Here is a 20,950-nt window from a genome sequence, read left to right as displayed (position 1 = left end):
CTCAATGCTTTATGATCTCAAAACTATATTGTAATTTGAGTTCACAAGCACCAATCGGTTTGCCATTTGACTTTGATACTCGAAAACAACCATAAAAGTCTCTATAAGAAACGTACATTTTTAATTGCTCATTTTCTCTCATTTCCGTGAATCGTTCTTGGATTCACTACCAATCGTGGAAATTTACTGTTACCTTTCTAAAAGGATTTACTGCAGTGCAAGATATTTAATTATAAACAATAATTAAAACATACATTGAAGCATGCAAAATCTAAACATTTATCATTAATAATAACTTTAAAATTAAAGCAATAATGCAATTCAAACAAGTTATTAGCATTTTATTCGAATTTATTGTTCCGGCAGGTGTGAATAAAATGATTCCAAGACCCTTAAATCATTAAAGAATTAAGCACATTATGCATTTAGACTCAATTCTAAAATATTTTAGGTAAGCAAAGCTTTTGCTAATAGTCTAGAAACTACTCTTGGTTGATAGGTACGTCTAAGAACTTATTAGGTAAACCTATCTCATTTTCCACGACATAAAAGGACTCCTTACTTATATCGTAGAGTTTCACCAAAACTAACATGTACTCACAATTATTTGTGTACCTTACCCCTTTAGAATCAATATGTAACACCTCGCTATGGCGGAAAACTATTACTAAGATTGGTGTAAAGGTTATCCAAGTAAGTGTTATTTTGGCATGGCACCTTTTAACTCAATTTTTAAGTTTGGAACTTAAGGCTCTTACTATGTTGGTTCGATTTTAAGTGAACTAAAATCCTTAATCATGCAACATAATCAAGCCATAGTCTCATGCATAATTAAGACATATTTAAAGCAATAAATAACTTAAAACATGCATAAGATATTAATGTGATATAGTATGGCCCGACTTCATCTTGAAGCTTTAACTTCAAAGTCCGTCTTGAAAATGGATTGGAAACTCCGTCTTGAATTTCACCATGGGAGGCGCCATTTTCTTCAAATAGGATAAGCTATAATTAAAATAATTACAACTATTTGATGGTACATTAGACCAATATTACATTCAAATTAATGGTACGCAGACCATATTTACTATCATATTTGGGCCATACTAGTCACTTTCCATAACCTGCAAAACAGTACATATGCAATATATACCATTCACCCATTCATTATCATGAATGGCCCACATAGCTGGTTAGTAGAACATGTTATGCATCACATAAATATTTGCAACAATTAATCAAGGGCACCAATAATCTACCAATTATTCAGTCCTTATTAATTCTAACCAAGTTGTTTTAACCTTAAAGGAATGTAGACCTAATCAAGAGTTTATGACTAAAATGCTCCCACTTAAACCAATAAATTTACATGCTTTACCAATTTTAAGCATAAAAATGTATTTCTTAGTCTAACCGGAAACATACAAATTTTATTAAAATTTAAAGCTCATATAAATTTATAATTGAATCCCTTTTTTAATTTATTTTCAGTTGAATTAAAATGAATTTAAATTAATTCAAGGTTTTAATTTAAGTAAAATAATTAGTATAAATCGAAATTTATAATAATTAAATTATTCAAAATTAAATTCTGAGAAAACAATTTAAATTACGAATTTTAAAATTAAATAAAATCGTTTCCGAACTGAAAATTCAAAATTAAAATCAAACCGCATCAATCGTAACACGACGAGGCACTTTGGCTTGCGCCCAAGCCCCGTTGAGTGCACGAGGCAGCAGCTCCCCTCGACTGATCGTACAACATCACACGAGCAGGCCACACGCAACGCAGCAAGCCCAGGCCACGATGCGCGCAACCTGCCTCACTCGACGCGTCTGGTTGCTTCGCTAGGCGCGGCAGCGCGCGCTGTGGCGCAGCACGCTCGCTGCCCACACGCGACTGCTTCCCTGGCTCTCGCCAACGCCCATCGCCCATCGCCCACTCGCCCACGCTGCACACAACACTCGACACAAGGGCAACGTGCTGCGTTGTGCTCGTGCGCCATGGCCCTTGCTCGCTGCATTGAACCGCATGGGCGACGAGCTCCCTTACACTTGGCTTTCCCTTGCTTTGTACGTGCAAGTTCGTGAACGTTTTATATATAAAAACAAAACTTTTATTACTTAAATTTAATGACAAATTAATAATCCATATTAATTTCATAAATTTAGGCAAAAAATTGAAAATTTATTAATTAAAACAATTTCCAATTACAAGATTTCTAGGGATTAAAATCTAGGTCATAAAATTTTAAAATTTTCAAACTTTAACAAATTTTATGGTGGTTTTAATCATAGGATCCCAATTAAATTATCAATTAATTATGAAAAACGATACGAAATCTGATTTATTCGTCATTCAAAAAATTAATTATAATTACAAATTATGTTTCATAATTAACAAATCTATACCTTAAAATTGTTAAACATATGCAGTAGGTCAATTATAAATTCAAGATTTATATACAAGATTCGTAAATATTTAATTAACATCATAAAAATTACATATTTTGCATTCCGACATCATAAAAATTCAAGATTTCATGTCGTTTACATGCGGAATTGACTATAAAAACATAACATTCCGACAATTCTTGACAAAGCTGCCGAAAATCCTGCGAACATATAATTAAATTATCGCATTAATTTGCAATTAAATACACCAAATTAATTCACCCCTTTAATTCTTTGCAAATTTATAAAATTTAATCCATGTTAACTGTAATTGACTATTGAATTAATTAGAGGCTCGTGATACCACTGTAAGGTTATGAATAATATATTCATGCGGAAAAACCATAAAGCTATGAATCCAAATTAATTGCCACATAGTCAATTAGCATAATTCAGTATACATACTACGTGATGCGTTTCTTCCCTAGCTGCTCCCGAACCGGACAAGAACAAGTAAAGGACTCCAAATGTCGCCCCTCCGTATAAATTCCACAGTACGTCTGGATCCGCCTTAGATTCAACCAACTAGAATATTCTCTAAGGTTTTATGTACTCGAGAAACTTACAAATGTGATAGGCAAAGATTATGAATTATGTGCTTAATTCAATGTATTCAATGTTGTATTGTATGTTATAAATTGTGATCATGAACCACATATTTATAGGGTGGAAATAGGGAATCGCAATCCTACTAGGAATCGAATAACTAAGGCTTTTAGGATTTTAGTTAAACACAAAATCTTTAGAATTATAGAAATAATTAAACTCTAATTATACTAGAATTCCAACAATTGTAGGATTAGGAAAACAAAGGCTTGAGGCCCAACCTACTTGCTGCGCAAGTACACTTGGAGCCTAAGCTTTCTTGGCGCACAAGCCATGCTCGGGGACTGGGCCAGTGCTGTAGCATGCGTGGCTTGAGGCCCACGCTGCTGCTTGTTTCTTGGCGCCCCAAGTCATAGCACACGACCCATCGTTGGGCACTGCTTGGCGTGCGCAAGTCTGATGGGCGCTGGGCCTGGCGTCTCGCGGGCTTGCTCGTCGAGCATTTGCTTGTCGTGCTTCCGATTCGTTTTCAGATTCCAGAATTTATTTCTGATTCGAACAATATTTACGTTTCCGACAATATTTCCGATTCCGATCATTTTTCTGTTTTTAGCAATATTTTCGATTCCGAAAATATTTCTATTTACGTTTAATATTTTCCAATACGAACCATATTTCCGTTTCCGACAATATCTTCGACTTGGATAATATTTATATTTCCGTTATGAACTATATTTCCGTTTCCGGTAATATCTTCATTTCCGACAAATATTCTTTCTTTGCCTTTTGATGATTTTAGCTCCCACTGGAACCAAGATCCATCATTTCCGAATGCCCATAAATAGAGTACTTAATGAACTAAAATACTTGATCCATTCACGCACTATTTGTGTAACTCTATGGGTTCAATCAAGAGTAAGCTTTGGATTAATAATAATTACACTTGAACTGAAGCGACCTCTAGCTAGTCATTCAGATCATTTGATCTCACTGAATAATTAACTTGTTTAATTAATACTGAACCGCACTTATTAGACTTAGCATTAAATGAAAACTTGGACCTAGGGCATTATTTCCTTCACACCCTTGGTGTGATGTGGTGCCCCCTTTGTAATTGACTTGTATGTTTCATGGGAGGTCTATCTTTCGTATCGAACTTGTTATAATGAACAATTTAGAGGTATGCTAAGATATTGTATTTAGTAGTATCACATAGCGGAAATAAGTATGAAACTAATAATTCTTATTCACTTCTTATGTTATGTCTGATATAAGCTTATTTTATGATATGTATTTGTTTTCTTAGGTTTGCACATCGCTAAGAAGATAGCCTTTCATTGATGAGTAAATTGATGAAGTACCGAACAAATGGGCATCATACTTCACTGAACATTGTGTGTGAATAATACTTCATCGATCTCTTCTTGAGGATGTTTCTTGCTATTGGCTTATTTTTGGTGTAAATTGTAATGCTAAAAGACATAGGTATGATCGAGTTGGTTTATTTTTGTAAAAATGTGATAGTTGGTGGTATTTTGTATAAATCACAGTTCCTGAAAGTTTATGTTGATTGATGATACTTTTGGACATTGTACAAATGTGCCGTGATTACAGGTTCCCACATTTACGTGGCTCATTATTGAATATACAAAATAAATTATATTTTAAAAATACACATTATTGACGGCGTTTTAAACTTGATTAATTTTATAATAACTTGAGGCGTTTAAAAAGGATAACTTCGCATACAACAATATTCATTTGAGGCGTTTGTGTAAGAATAACGTCAAATATAAATCATGTATTAGTAGAGTTTTTAAACGCCGCAAATGCATACCAATTCAACTAGCAGCTATGCCAAAAACGTAGAAAATATATGTAAAAGTGACGCCTCAAATAAATATTTTTCTACTAGTGATGAGAAAAGTTTTGACCCCATCATCGGCCCAACATGGTTGACCATCATCATCGACCCCAAGTGGGCGGGGATGTACATAAGTTTTGTGGGTTATGGGGATAAAAAATTTATATGACGCGCGTAACGGGGTAATGATGAATTTTGGATTAATTAGACTTGACCGCCTAGCTTATCCTTTATCTAATTGATTTAAGTATATCAATATTTTTTGATACTAACCTACATATTATAATTTTGTTTACATATGCTCCATTCTATATATATTGGACTTATTTTGAACTGAACTTATATTATCTGAAAAAAACTTATTTGTGTGTGAAAATATATGAAAAACGTATCCTTAGTGGTTTTATTTTATTTTAAATAAAATAAGACGCTAAACGAGGAAATAACATATCTATCCAACATCAAGTTTAATTAGAAGAATACCTATAAACTCTATTGATGATAATTGTCAATAACTATAATTTAATTTTCATTCAAAACTATATCACTTCCACAATACATGCAACATTTTTTTTGCACGCATTTCAATACATCAATACCTAGTATTTAGAAAAGAAAACCAACTTCATTTTAAGGACATGTAAGCAACACTATTTTAAAGACACGTGGCAGGCACATAAGCATCACCACGTAGAAGACACGTGGCCAAGCATATATTCCTTCTTTAAAAATATTTATAAAAAAAACCAAAACCAGACCTGGGATCATTAATCGTCTTACAAAATTCATAGCAAATGACCTATTAAATTAAATTAATTAATTGTCATAGCTAATTCAATTCCTCTGCCAATCTGATTGAATTTGTTTCAATTTCAATCACCTCCTTAATCCTCTCTTCTCCCCTCTTCATTTTTGAACGACTCTCAACTAAATTATTTAATTGAGTCGTTAATGATTCAATAAGGGGATGAATTTGGAAAGGTAGAAGTTTATGAGATATTTAAATTCAGATTCAATTATATATCATGAGAATAATTGTGTTTCGATTGAAGAAAAGTTTCTTTATGTTACACAAAATATAAAAGCAACCATTTATCCAATTAAATTCAATACATACCCTATAATTAGCCTGTGCAAGACAATCATTTATCCAATTAAATACAATAATACATATCCTATAATTAGCATGTGCCTTACACGGGTCGGGAAACTAGTTTCTATTCAGATTATAAACCATGCATCGCACGGATACTATACTAGTTTATATACTACTTCGTATTTCGTATAATAAAGATGGCGAACAAATTAATAGAACAACTTAAACCCAACGGTAGCAGAAAAAACAATCTGAAATTCAATCAATCCAAAAACAGAATTACAAACTTTTCACATCAATCATTTTATCATTTGATCAAAAGAAAATTACACTATCAAATGAAAGATAACCCAACAAAATTTAGCAAAACATCTAGAAGACACAACCTATAGCAGCAACAAAAAAAACAGGAAATTGACCCAAAAAAAAACATGGAGTGAAAAATGTCAAATTTGCAAGATTTATTCCACGAATCACTCTATTAATGTGTTAATTGTGGTGAATTTGCAGATTTACTGAAAGGTGGTGTATGAATTTGGTGGGAGAAAGAACACTCATAGAAGAGAGATGACCCGTGTAAGGGGAAAAATAAGAAAATGTTATTGGCCAAGTGCACAAATTTTTTGTTGTACCCGTGTACAGCCAGAGCTGGTTGTACCCCTATTCAAAATGAACATTTACTATTTCGGAAATGAACATTTATTTATTTATTTGGATGTGAATATTTACTACGTAGTATTTTGAAAATGAAAATTTATTTATTTATTTGGAAATGAACATTTATCTACTCATTCAAATATGAACGTTTATCTAATTATTTGGCAATCCTCATTTATTCAACCAATTTAGAAATGAACATTTATCTACTGATTGTGAAATGAGTAATTACTAATTTTAAAACGAACTTAGTTATTGAATTACTATGTTATTACTTTGAACATATATTTACATATATTGAGCAATTAAAACATGACAAATAACATTTTTTACCAAAAAATTGAACATTTTAAGCATTGCCTATGTAAAATTGTACATGAATTACAAGATATTGGTAGAAATCATCCATTTATTTTTCTATATCTTCAATCTTAAATCTTGCTTTCGATGTAGTCTCGAGTTCTTATACTTTTGAATTTGTGTATGAAGTGCGATTTGAACACAATATTTGACTTTCACGGTTTCAATTTTCTCATTGTTGTAGGCTGAAAATGAAAATAGTAAGTAATTTGATATGATGATTACAACTAATTTAAAAATGAACATTTACTGATTTAAAAATGATGAACATGCAAAGAAAACAAATACTCCCTCCGTCTCAAAATTATAGTCCTGTTTGACTAAAAGCACGGACTTTAAGAAAAGTGAAATATAGTACATGGGGAGGTGAATATATTACATGTAAAAAAAAGTACATGCAAAAAGGAATAAAGTGCATGGGAATGTTTTCAATGCATTTTATTTTTATTTTCGTGATCCCAAATGAGTGTAATATGAGAAGTATTTTTTGTTCAAATAAGGAAACAAGATTATAATTATGGGACGTCCGATTTGGATTACAAGTAGGTTAAAAAGAAAGAACAAGGGTTTAAAAGATGCTCAGTAATAGAACAAGAAAGAACAAATAACATAAAAGGTATGAACAAATAAAACAAAAAATATGAACAATTTCATTATGAACATTAACCATATGATTATTATGAACAATCACATAAACAAGAAAGAATAAACAATTCAACAAAAAAGAACAAACAATATAAAAAAGAACATAAAATTTCATAAGAAAGAACAAACAATACAACAATTATGAACAATTTAATGATGAATTTAAAAAACAACATGAAAGAACAAACAATACAACAAGAAAGAACAAACAATATAAAAAGAAAGAACAAACAATACAAGCGCTTGTAAAAACATAAAGATCAACGTATGAAGAGCTTAATTTCATTATGAACAATGATTATTATGAACAAACAAATAAACAAGAAAGAACAAATAATTCAACAAAAAAGAACATAAAATTCCAGAAGAAAGAACAAACAATACAACAATTATGAACAATTTTATGATGAATTTAAAAAACAACATGAAAGAACAAATAGTACAACAAGAAAGAACAAACAATACAGATGTGTTGTTTTTTGGGGGGGGGATACAACCAGAGATGGATGTACCCAGGTACAATAGTTAGAGGTTACTTTAAGAGCCTACTAAAATCCGCCCCGGCCCATTTTCCTTATAATTTTGTTGACCCTTTAAAAGCCCTCCCTTAGAAAGGATCGGGTTTGTGACCCTATGATTTTGAGTTAGATCGGGGCCTTTAATGGAGCCCCACCCCATCGCACAACCGCACAGGCCTAGCTCCAAGTAATATAGATTAAAACTAAATATTTATAAGAAGTTAGACTTGATCAAAAGGCAGGCTGGGCCGGGTTTAGGCCGGGCCGTGGGAAAAAAATATGCCCATTGTGTCGGGCTAAGCTACGGGCCAATTTTTGTGCCCAAAATCCGCTATTTCCGGCCAAAAATAGCGGGCTTTTCGGGCCATTTTCGGACCGGGTCAAATTTATAACTAAAATAGTTGTTTTACGTTGCCCAAAGTCCGCAAATTTGTAAAAAAAATTAGGGTCGGGCGGGGCCCGAAAATAGGGACAAAATATTCTGCCCAAAACCCGGTAATTTCGGGTCGGGTTGGGCCAAGTTCATGTCGATCTACTCTAGAACAAATGATGCAGCCACTGATATGAAGGAAATAATTCCCTTGGTCCAAGTATGCATTTAATGGTAAGTCTAATGACTGCGGTTCAGTATTAATTATACAAGTTAATAATTCCGTGAGATCAAGTGAACTGTATGCCTAGCTAAAGGCTGCTTCAGTTCAAATGGATTAATGATATTAATCCACAGCTTACTCTTGACTGAACCCGTAGGGTCACACAAATAGTACGTAAACAGATCAAGTATTTAATGACATTAAATACTCCATCAATGGATATTCGGAATCGACGGATCTTGGTTTCAGTGGGAGCTGAGATCGTTAAAGGCAAATAAATGAATACTCCGGAAACGATGATATTGCCGAAAACGGAAATATGGATCGTATTGGAAATATAAATATTATCCAAGTCGTACATGTTGCCAAAACGGAAACATGGTACGTGTTGGAAAATATTATCGGAAATGGAAATATTGCCGGAATCTGAAATATTGCCGGAAACAGAAATATTGTCTGAATCGGAAATATTATCGGAATCGGAAAATAATTCCGGAAACGGAAATATTAAATATTCGCTCGAAACGGAAATTAATTCTGGAATCGGAAATGTTAAATATTGTTCTTATCGGAAATGAATTCAAGAATCGGGAAATTAATCGGAAGCGCGTCGTACGAATTAGCATCGGACGAGCTTGCTAGACGAAGGCCCAGGGCAAAGCCAGACCCACGTCCAGCAAGCATGGCGCGCCACACAGCCCAAGGCCACGTCAGGCCCAACGCAAGGCCAGGCCCAGCGCGCGCCTAGGCTGCCGGCACAAGGCAGCTTCGTGGGCTTCATCGCTGCGTGGGCTCTGAAGGAAATATGTCCTTCACCCAAGGTGCATTAAGTCTAATACCAAGGTTCAAATTAATTGCGAACAATTAATTCAGTGTGATCAAATGATCGGAACAGCTAGCTGGAGCAATGCTTCCGATCAGTGAGTTGTAATGAATATTAAGCTCACAACTTACTCTTGACTGAACCTACAAGGTCACACCAATGGCATGTAACAGATCACCGGATTAAATGAATCGGAAATTCATTTAATAGCTTTTCGGGAATTAGTTGGAAAACGTATTATACGATACGACCTTGCATCGGAATCGTATATCGTATCGCGAATATTCGTAAGCTAGGCGAAACGAATAAATCGTATCGTACGACGGTGATTCATCGTATACGAAACGATAAATAATATATCGGAAATATATTAATCGCGGATACGAGGAGGCAACGCTACCAGCCCAACGAGCCAAGGCGCGCAAGCACACAAGGCCCACTGGGCGTAGCAGCGAGCCAGCGCGCAAGGCCCATGCCTTGGCTAGGCGCGCGCACATGTGAGGCGTAGCAGCAGCAGCGCACACAGCACGGCCCAAGGCCCAGCGCCTGTGTGGTGCACGCGTATGGGCTTGCTGTCCAGTTCTTGCCCTTGTGGTTTGGCCGGATAGTATTGTAACCTAAGGGGTTATAATATTATTCTTCACAAGTTTTCCTAACCTAATACAAAATTCAGCCACACACATCAAACCCTAAGGAGGAGAGAGAAACCCTAATTCTCTCTCAGCCTCCATGGATGTGTTCTTCCCAAAAGCACAAACTCTTGAATGATTGTCTAAGCTACGATTATCAAGACGGATCTGAACATGTCGGTGAACCAAGTAGAGGAACCAAAAGTGGAGTTCTTTGTTCGTGTTCGTTGACATATTATTGTGGAAAACACGCTTCGAATGTAAGTTTGCTTAATCTGTGCTTTATACATGTTTCCTGGCTTTGGGGATTGTTTCCGCACATGTTATTATGTTTAACTGTATTCCCCAACAGGCTCAGCACGCGCGCGCGCATGGCGCCCCTCGTGGGCTGTTGTGCGTGCGTGTGTGTTTGTGCTTGCGTACGAAACCTAAATTGTGTAGGATTCGTTTAAAGATTAAATTCCTATTTCTACTGGATAAATTAATTAATAGAGTTTAAATTTAATTCAAGTTAATTAATTCGTTTCCTAGTAGGATTCCAATAACTTTTCCATACCCCTATAAATAGGTGATTAATGCTCACAATTTATAACGAGTTTCAAGTATTCAAAAGTGAATTTTAGGCAGAAAAACATTGTACGAAAAACATAGTACCTTAAAGGCAATTCTAGTGAGTCAAACCTAAGGCGGATCCGGACGTGCTGTGGACTTTCTACAGAGGGACGACACTTGTAGTCCTAAAGACTTGTTCTTGTTCGGTTCGGGCGCAGCAAGGGAGGGCACGCTACAAAGAGTATGCATCCTAAATTATGCTAATTATTATGTGGCAATTAATTTGAATCCTGGCTTTATGGTTTTTCCGCATGATTTATATTCAATTATATGTATCATAACCTAGCAGTGGTATCACGAGCCTCTAATTAGTTCCATAATAATTTCTTAACATGGTTAAATTTTATAAATTTGCAAGGAATTAAAAGGGGTGATTAATTTTCGTAATTGTAATTAATTGTAAATTTGCGTTTATTTAATTATATGTACGCAGTTTTTCGGCAGTTTCTTCGTTACTCAACGAAATCGAGTGATTTTTGTGTCAATTTTGCATGTAAAGGGCATTCAAAAATTTTGACAAAAATATATTTTTTAGGCTGAACCCCGAATTCCCAAATTCGATGCCTAACTATGACTTTTCGGAGGTTTTAGTTTTTCGAATGCAAAAGTTTGTAATTTTAAGATGCTAAAATAAATATTTGCGATTCTTGTTGTTAAATCTTGAATTTTTGATTGACCTACAGTATATGTTTAACAAATTTAAGTGCCTAAGCTTGTTAATTATACAACCTAATTTGTAATTGTAATTAATTTGTTGAAATTCGAATAATTTAGAATTGATTTGATTTTCATAATTAATTGACGATTTAATTAGGTATCCATGATTAAAAACCACCATAAAAATTGTTAATTTGAGATAAATTTTAAATTTTTATGACCTAGATTTGAATCCATGATAAACGGAAATTAATTGAATAATAAATTTTTGATTTTTCGCCCTAAAACTATGAAATTAATATGATTTATTAATTTGTCATTAATTTTGAATTAAAAGTTTTAATTTTTTATGAAATTCGATCATAATTGTTGCACGCACAAAGAAAAGGACGCTACGTGTTACCCTTAAGGGGTGTTGTATAATGCGGGCACGCGACGACGAGCAAGGCAGCTCGTCGCCCGTGCGGTACGAATGCAACGAGCAACAAGCAAGAGGCGCGCGCGCAAAGCAAGGGAGCTGAGCGTGTGTGACTCGATGGGCGATGGACGATGAAGCGTGGCAAACCCAGACGAGGCGCGCGCGCGCGAGAGCGAAAGCTGGCTCGACCAGCGAGCGTTGCTCCGCGCTTGCGGGCGCTGTCTCGCTAGCGAGCGATGGCTCGTGCCCAGCGAGCGATGCCTCGCCAAGGCAGCTGCTACGAAGCGAGCGAGCATTGCTGCACGCAAGCGTGGCTTGGTTTGCTGCGTTTGCGCGTGGCTGCTGCTGCTCGTGCCATGGCTGTGCGATCATTCGATGGGGCGCTGCTGCCTCATGACTTGATGGGGGTTGGGCGTAAGCCCAAGTGCCTCGTCTTGTTACGATTGATGCATTTTGATTTTAATTTTAAATTTTCAGTTCGGAAACGATTTTAATTCACTTTAAAATTCGTAATTTAAATTGTTTTCTCGGAATTTAATTTTGAATAATCTAATTATTATAAATTCTAATTTATACTAATTATTTTACTAAAATTAAAACCTTGAATTAATTTAAATTTAATTATTTAATTCAACTGAAAATAAGTTAAAGGATTCATTTAATAATTTATATGAGCTTTAAATTTTAATTAAATTTGTATGTTTCCGGTTAGACTAGGAAATACATTTTTTTGTTTAAAATTAGTTAAGCATGTAAAGTTATTGGTTTAAGTGGGAGCCTTTAGTCATAAACTCTTGATTAGTTCTACATTCCTTTAAGGTAAAAACAACTTGATTAGAATTAATAAGGACTGAATAATTGGTAGATTATTGGTGCCCTTGATTAATTGTTGCAAATGTTTATGTGATGCATATTATGTTTTACTAACTAGCTATGTGGGCCATTCATGATAATGAATGGGTGAATGGTATATATTGTATATGTACTGTTTGCAGGTTAATGAAAGTGACTAGTATGGCCCAAATAGGATAGAAAATATGGTCTGCGTACCATTAATTTGAATATAATTGGTCTAATGCACCAAAGTTATTTTTCAATTCAAATATGGTCTGCGTACCATCAAATAGTTGTAATTAGTTTAATTATAGCTGATCCTATTTGAAGAAAATGGCGCCTCCCATGGTGAAATTCAAGATGGAGTTTCCAATCCATTTTCAAGACGGACTTTGAAGTTGAAGCTTCAAGATGAAGTCGGGCCATACTAGATCACATTTATATCTTATGCATGTTTAAGTTATTTATTGTTTTAAATATGTCTTAAATTATGCATGAGATTGTGGCTTGATTATGTTGCATGATTAAGGATTTTAGTTCACTTCAAATCTACCCAACATAGTAAGAGCCTTAAGTTCCAAACTTTAAAATTGAGTTAAAAGGTGCCATGCCAAAATAACACTTACTTGGATAACCTTTACATCAATCTTAGTAATAGTTTTCCGCCATAGCGAGGTGTTACTTATTGATTCTAAAGGGGTAAGGTACACAAATAATTGTCAGTACATGTTAGTTTTGGTGAAACTCAACGATATAAGTAAGGAGTCCTTTTATGTCGTGGCAAATGAGATAGGTTTACCTAATAAGTTCTTAGACGTACCTATCAACCAAGAGTAGTTTCTAGACTATTAGCAAAGGCTTTGCTTACCTAAAATATTTTAGAATTGAGTCTAAATACATAATGTGCTTAATTCTTCAATGATTTAAGGATCTTGGAATCATTTTATTCACACCTGCCGGAACACATAAGTTGAATAAAATGCTTAATAAATGATAAATTATGCATGTATGCTAGAATTTAACTTTATTAAGAGACACTGTGAATGGTTATTTATTTGTTTATTCTTTTTCAATTGTAGTTTTAACTATGGCAAACAACAATTCATTCAACATCCGATCAATTCTCGAAAAGGAGAAGTTGAACGGGAAAAACTTCCTTGACTAGCAAAGGAACTTGCAAATAGTTCTTATGCAGGAAGAAAAGGAGTATGTCCTGGATGAGGCGATGCCCGAAGTCGCAGGCGACGATGTCATTCAGGCAGCCCTCAATCGTTGGATTAATGCCAACAAGGATGTAAAATGTGTCATGCTTGTAACCATGAGTGCAGATCCACAGAAAAACGTTCATCAACTCAGATGCTTTCACGATCATCAGTGAGTTAAAGAACATGTTCCAAGATCTGGCTCGAGTCGAAAGATTCGAGACTCATAGGCAAATTCTGAAGGAAATAATGCCCTTGGTCCAAGTATGCATTTAATGATAAGTCTAATAAATGCGGTTCCGTATTAATTGACAAGTTAATAATTCAGTGAGATCAAGTGAGCTGAATGCCTAGCTAGAGGTCGCTTCAGTTCAAGTGGAATTAATGATATTAATCCACAGCTTAATCTTGACTGAACCCGTAGGGTCACACAAATAGTACGTAAATGGATCAAGTATTTTATGGCATTAAATACTCCATCTATGGATATTCGGAATCGACGGATCTTGGTTTCAGTGGGAGTTGAGATCGTCAAAGGCAAGTAAATGAATACTCCGGAAACGATAATATTACCGGAAACGGAAATATGGATTGTATGGAAATATAAATATTATCCAAGTCGTAGATATAGCCGGAAACTGAAACATGGTACGTATCGGAAAATATTATCGGAAATGGAAATATTGATGGAATCGGAAATATTGTCAGAATCGGAAATATTATCGGAATCGGAAAATAATTCCAGACACGGAAATATTAAATATTTGTTCGAAACGGAAATTAAATCTGGAATCGAAAATGTTAAATATTGTTCGTATCGGAAATGAATTCGGGAATCGGGAAATTAATCGGAAGCGTATCGTACGAATTAGCATCGGACGAGGCATGCTAGATGAAGGCCCAGCACGAAGCCAGGCCGTCGCCTAGCAAGCCACACGCATCAAGCAAACACGCCAAGGCCTCGACCAGGCCCAGCGCAAGGCCAGGCCCAGCCAAAGGCTTGGCGCGCGCGGATCATGGGCTGCGGGCAGTGGGCCTGTGCGTCGTGCGCTCAGCGTGGGCCGCGAGGCTTGCGCATGGGCGTGCGGTGCTCGTGCGTGCGTGAGTGTTTGTGTTCACATACGAAACCTAAAGCATATAAGATTTGTTTAATGATTAAATTCCTAATCCTAAAAGATAAATTAATTAAATAAGAGTTCTACTAGGATTCTAATTTAATTAATTCGTATCCTAATAGGATTCCAAGTCCTTTTCCATAACTCTATAAATAGGTGCCTAAGGTCACAATTTATATACACAATTCCAAGTATTCAAACAATAAAAACCTAAGATTTTTAAGTAGAAAAATCAGCCATATTCTTGCCCATATTAGCCGAAAATTTATAGTACCTTAAGGGCGATTCTAGTTGATCAATCTTAAGGCGTATCTGGACGTGCTGTGGACTATCTACGGAGGGACGACACTTGGAGTCTTAAAGACTTGTTCTTGTTCGGTCGGGCGCAGCTAGGGAGGGCACGCTACAAAGTGTATGTATCTAAATTATGCTATATGATTATGTGTAAATAATATGTTTCCTAGCATTATGGTTTTTCCGCATGATTTATGTTTATTCATATGTATCATAACCTAATAGTGGTATCACGAGCCTGTTATTATTTGCATAATCTAAATTGCATGACATGGTTAAATTTTACAAATTTGCAAAGAATTAAAAGGGGTGATTAATTTTCGTAATTGTTAATTAATTGAAAATTGCGTTTATTTAATTATATGTACGCAATTTTTCGGCAGTTTCGTCGTTACTCAACGAAATCGAGTGAATTTTGTGTCAATTCCGCATGTAAAAGGCATTCTAAAATTTTAAGCCTCTTTTTCGTCCGAACCCAGAATTCCCAAATTCTAATCCTAACTATGATTTTTCGGAGGTTTTAGTTTTTCGATCGCAAAATTTTGTAAATTTAAGATGTTAAATTGAATATTTGCGATTCTTGTTGATAAATCTTGAATTTTTGATTGACCTACAGTATATGTTTAACAAGTTTGAATTCCTAGGCTTGTTAATTATACAACCTAATTTGTAATTATGATTAATTTGTTGAAATTCGAATAATTTAGAATTGATTTGATTTTCATAATTAATTAATAATTTAATTAGGTATCCATGATTAAAATCCACCATAAAAATTGTTAATTTGTGATATATTTTAAATTTTTATGACCTAGATTTGAATCCATGTTAATTGGAAATTAATTGATTATTAAATTTTCGATTTTTCGCCCAAAAATTTTGAAATTAATATGATTTATTAATTTGTCATAGATTTTAAATCAAAAATTTTAAATTTTTATGAATTCGCTCATGAAAGTTGCACGCACAAAGCAAAGGAAGCTACGTGTTACCCTTAAGGGGTGTTGTATAGTGCGGGCACGCGACGACGAGCAAGGGAGCTCGTCGCCCGTGCGGTACGAATGTAGAGAGCAACCAAGCATGGCGCGCGCGTGAGACAAGGCATCCTGGGCGTGTGTGCTATGTGGATGGGCGAAGGGCGATGGGCGTGGCACGATGAGATGAAGCGCGCGCGAGGGCGAGAGATGGGTTGGCCAGCGATCGCTGCTCCGCGCACCAACGAGCGTTGCCTCGCCACGAGGGATTGCTCGCGCCTAGCAAGTGATGCATCCCTTCGAGAGCTACTGCGATGCATGCAGGCGAGCAGGCTGCGCGCAAGCGTGGCTTGGCTTGCTGCGTTTGCGCGTGGCTGCTGCTGAGATTGTGCCATGGCCAAGCGATCGGTCGTGCACTCGATGGGGCTTGGGGGCAAGCCCAAGTGCTCGTCGTGTTACGATTGATTCGTTTTAATTTTAATTTTGAATTTTCAGTTCGGAAACGATTTTAATTAATTTTAAAATTAATAATTGTTTTCATGGATTTTAATATTGAATATTATAATTATTATAAATTTTCATTTATACTAATTATTTTACTAAAATTAAAAACCTTGAATTAATTTAAATTCATTTAAATAACTGAAAATAAATTAAATTAAATGGATTCGATTATAATTTTTTATGAGCTTTAAATTTTAATTAAACTTGTATGTTTCCGGTTAGACTAGAAATACAATTCAATGTTTAAAATTAGTGAAGCATATAAAGTTATTGGTTTAAGTGGGAACATTTTTTAGTCATAAACTCTTGATTAGGTCTACAAATCCTTTAAGGTTAAACAACTTGATTAGAATTAATAAGGACTGAATAATTGGTAGATTATTGGTGCCCTTGATTAATTGCTGCAAATATTTATGTGATGCATAACGTGTTTTACTAACCAGCTATGTGTGTCATTCATGATAATGAATGGGTGAATGGTATATATTGTATATGTACTGTTTTGCAGGTTATGAAGTGACTAGTATGGCCCAAATAGGATAGAAAATATGGTCTGCGTACCATTAATTTGAATGTAATTGGTCTAATGCACCAAAGTTATTTTTCAATTCAAATATGGTCTGCGTACCATCAAATAGTTGTAATTAGTTTCATTATAGCTGATCCTATTTGAAGAAAATGGCGCCTCCCACGGAGAAATTCAAGAAGTTTCCAACCATTTTCAAACGGACTTTGAAGTTGAAGCTTCAAGATGAAGTCGGGCCATACTAGATCACATTTATATTATGCATGCTTTAAGTTATTTATTGCTTTTATATATGTCTTAAATATGCATGAGATTGTGGCTTGATTATGTTGCATGATTAAGGATTTTAGTTCACTTAAAATCTAACCAACATAGTAAGAGCCTTAAGTTTCAAAACTTTAAAAATTGAGTTAAAAGGTGCCATGCCAAAATAACATTTACTTGGATAACCTTTACATCAATCTAGTAATAGTTTTACGCTCAGCGAGGTGTTACTTATTGATCCTAAAGGGGTAAGGTACACAAAAAATTGTGAGTACATGTTAGTTTTGTTGAAACTCAACGATATAAGAAAGGAGTCCTTTTATGTCGTGGCAAAATTGATAGATTTACCTAACAAGGTCTTAGACGTACCTATTAACCAAGAGTAGTTTCTAGACTATTAGCAAAAGGCTTTTGCTTACCTAAAAGATTTTAGAATTGAGTCTAAATACATAATGTGCTTAATTCTTCAATGGTTTTAGGGTCTTGGAATCATTTTATTCACACCTGCCAGAACAATAAAATCGAATAAAATGCTAATAACTTGTTTGAATTACATGATTTCTTTAATTTTCAAGTTATTATTCATGATAAATGTTTAGACTTTGCATGCTTCAAAGTATGTTTTAATCATTGTTTGTAATTAAATATCTTGCACTGTAGTAAATCCTTTTAGAAAGGTAACAGTAAATTTCCTCGATTGGTAGTGAATCCAAGAACGATTCACAGAAATGAGAGAAAGTGAGAAATTTAAAATGTACGTTTCTTTTAGCGACTCTTATGGTTGTTTTCGAGTATCAAAGTCGAATGGCAAACCAATTGGTGCTTGTGAATTCAAAATACAATGTAGTTTTGAGATCATAAAGCATTGAGTTTAAACACTCAGCTTTACCAATGGTTAACAACCGAATATCTTTGTCCATTTAATTCTCGAATGAGTCTAGTCCCTAGACATTCGAATAGATCGATGCTTAGAGAACTTTAGAAGCTTCTGGTAAGATCATCTAATTGAAACAGAATATTCGACATACATTAAATGGTAAGAACTTTGACATTGGACATGTCTAAACAAAGTATAAAAGTCAAAACTAGAGAATTCAATTCTTAAGACTATAAGAAAGGGTACAAGAAATAGGAAAACAAGGAACAAATGAAAGGAATTTACAATTCCGTTTCTACCTAAAAGTTAATGTTTAAAGAGAAGTGTCCTAGCAATCAAACTTCCTTGGTATCATATACCGCTTGAGGTTCCTACTTCGGTAATAACTCAAGCAATGCAAACTAGGCTACACTAATAGCCTTCAATAGGAAAGGAAGAATGGCAATGCTACATTAGTTGTAGGGTCATCTAGTTTGTTTTTAAGTCCTTGCAAAGGCTGGAACTTAATGGCTATTTTGTTCCATAATCAGCATACCTAAATTTCTGTTTTCAAACATAGAAAGACTCACATTCAAGAAAAACAAAAACAATGTTTGTTTGTTTATTTGAATGATATGGACAATTACGGGTTGAGTCAATATGCTTGATTAAAAACAAACAACTCTTTAACAATAAAAACTTTACTAGGTTCAAATCAACCCCTTGATTTGAGTTCCACTAATCTTTGGCATTGTTTCTTAGACCATATCAACAAGTTAACATTCAAAAGCTCTATTTTGATGGACTTTTGAAAGTTGATTGATTTCTAGATCATTCAAGACAAGCTAGTCTTACTTGTTGAAAGTAACAAAAGATCTGAACCATTGTTAGAACACCTAGACAATAGAGTTCAAAGCTAAAGAAAGATTTTATGACTTTATTATTTCACCTAGATTTGAGTGAATATTGATTTATTTACTCAAAGTGATATAAGTTTGAATCTGTTTGGCTAGTTCAAAGATTCAGAAGTATAAAATCCACTTGGCAAGAAATCATAAAGATCTAGGTTAGATCATGTTGTTGATTACTTATACCAAGAATGATCATCAATGATTGTGTGTTGTAATTTCACGATCTAGTTCCATTAGATATGACATATCTAAGTTGGAATGATCGAAGTCAATTATACTTGATTCGATCAATGATGAATCATAAAGAATTTTCCTATAATTTTAAAACAAAATGCTCAACTACCACCAAAATAAACCAAATTCGTCAAAGCTATTAAAAAGTAATTTCAGAATATCTTTTCATAATATTTATCTAGAGAGTTGCTAAACTCAGTGGGAGCTTAGTGTTTGTCATTCGACAAACTAAGGCCCAAGTATAGATATATGTTTCATTGTGATTTATTCAAATGAGACACAAGGGTAGTGTTTCTACCACGAATTTTTGAGAACATAATGTTTGTTTGCTCGAAATAATGTCCTTTTGGAGATTCGATTCCAAAATGACAAGTGGGAGAAAATAGACCTCGAAAGTCTTCAAGGCGAACAACAAAAACATAAACGGACATTCCGGAGGCTTTTCGAAGTGCTTCATAAAATCCAAACTTATTCTTTAAGAATTTTAGAAGTGGCTTTTAAAGAATAGACATCTCTTAGAATACTTTACAAGTGCTTCAAGGAGAACAGAATATTCAAAGGACTTTTAAGTGGCTATTGATATTCTATTGTTTGATGTTCTATACCCAAGTAGGCATAGAGTTCATATCACTGAAACTATGAGATCTTCTATTAGATAGTGAAGAAATATAGAGTTCAGGTGACTGAAACTATGAGATTCTTCTATTAGATAGTGAAGAAACCTACAACTTGCAGTCAAATTATTATCATGTAGATTAATGAGTTTGTGACTTGTAAGAAAGCTATGACGAAATATAGATTCCCTAAAATGGTTAGAGGCCATATATAGACTCAATGTTTAAATTGGTTAAAAGCCATAAAAACATACTCAATGTTTTGATGACAAAATTGACATTTTGTTGATTTGTAAGAATAGTTTCACACCTATTGGTTGCAAGTTTGTTTTAAGGATAAAAAGCATCAAACATGGAATTGTGTTCACACACAAAGCTAGATTAGTTGCTAAAGGTTACAAGCAAATTCACGGCGTGGATTGTGTTGAAACCTCATGCATAATCGTAATGCTCAAGTCTATAATTCAAGCAATGATTGCATATTGGTACATATGGAAATTGGATGACAAAACGTATTCCTCAATCAAATGTTGGAAGAAACTATGTACATGGCATGTCATAGGATTTGTGGATCCAAATAAATACTTAAAAAGGAAAGCTAGATTATGAAATCTAAGCATGGGTTTAAGCAACCAATTGGGAATTAGAAATGTATTTTAGTGAAGCTAATAAGTATTTTAGTTTCATAAAATGTACATGATTCTTATAGATATATAAGAAGTTTAGTGGGAGTACGTAAAACTTAATTGG

This window comes from Spinacia oleracea, chromosome 2 (genome assembly GCF_020520425.1).
Source record: "Spinacia oleracea cultivar Varoflay chromosome 2, BTI_SOV_V1, whole genome shotgun sequence".
In the NCBI taxonomy this organism is placed as follows: domain Eukaryota; kingdom Viridiplantae; phylum Streptophyta; class Magnoliopsida; order Caryophyllales; family Amaranthaceae; genus Spinacia; species Spinacia oleracea.
The sequence above is the reverse complement of the archived record's forward strand: the minus strand, read 5'-3'. Positions refer to the sequence as shown.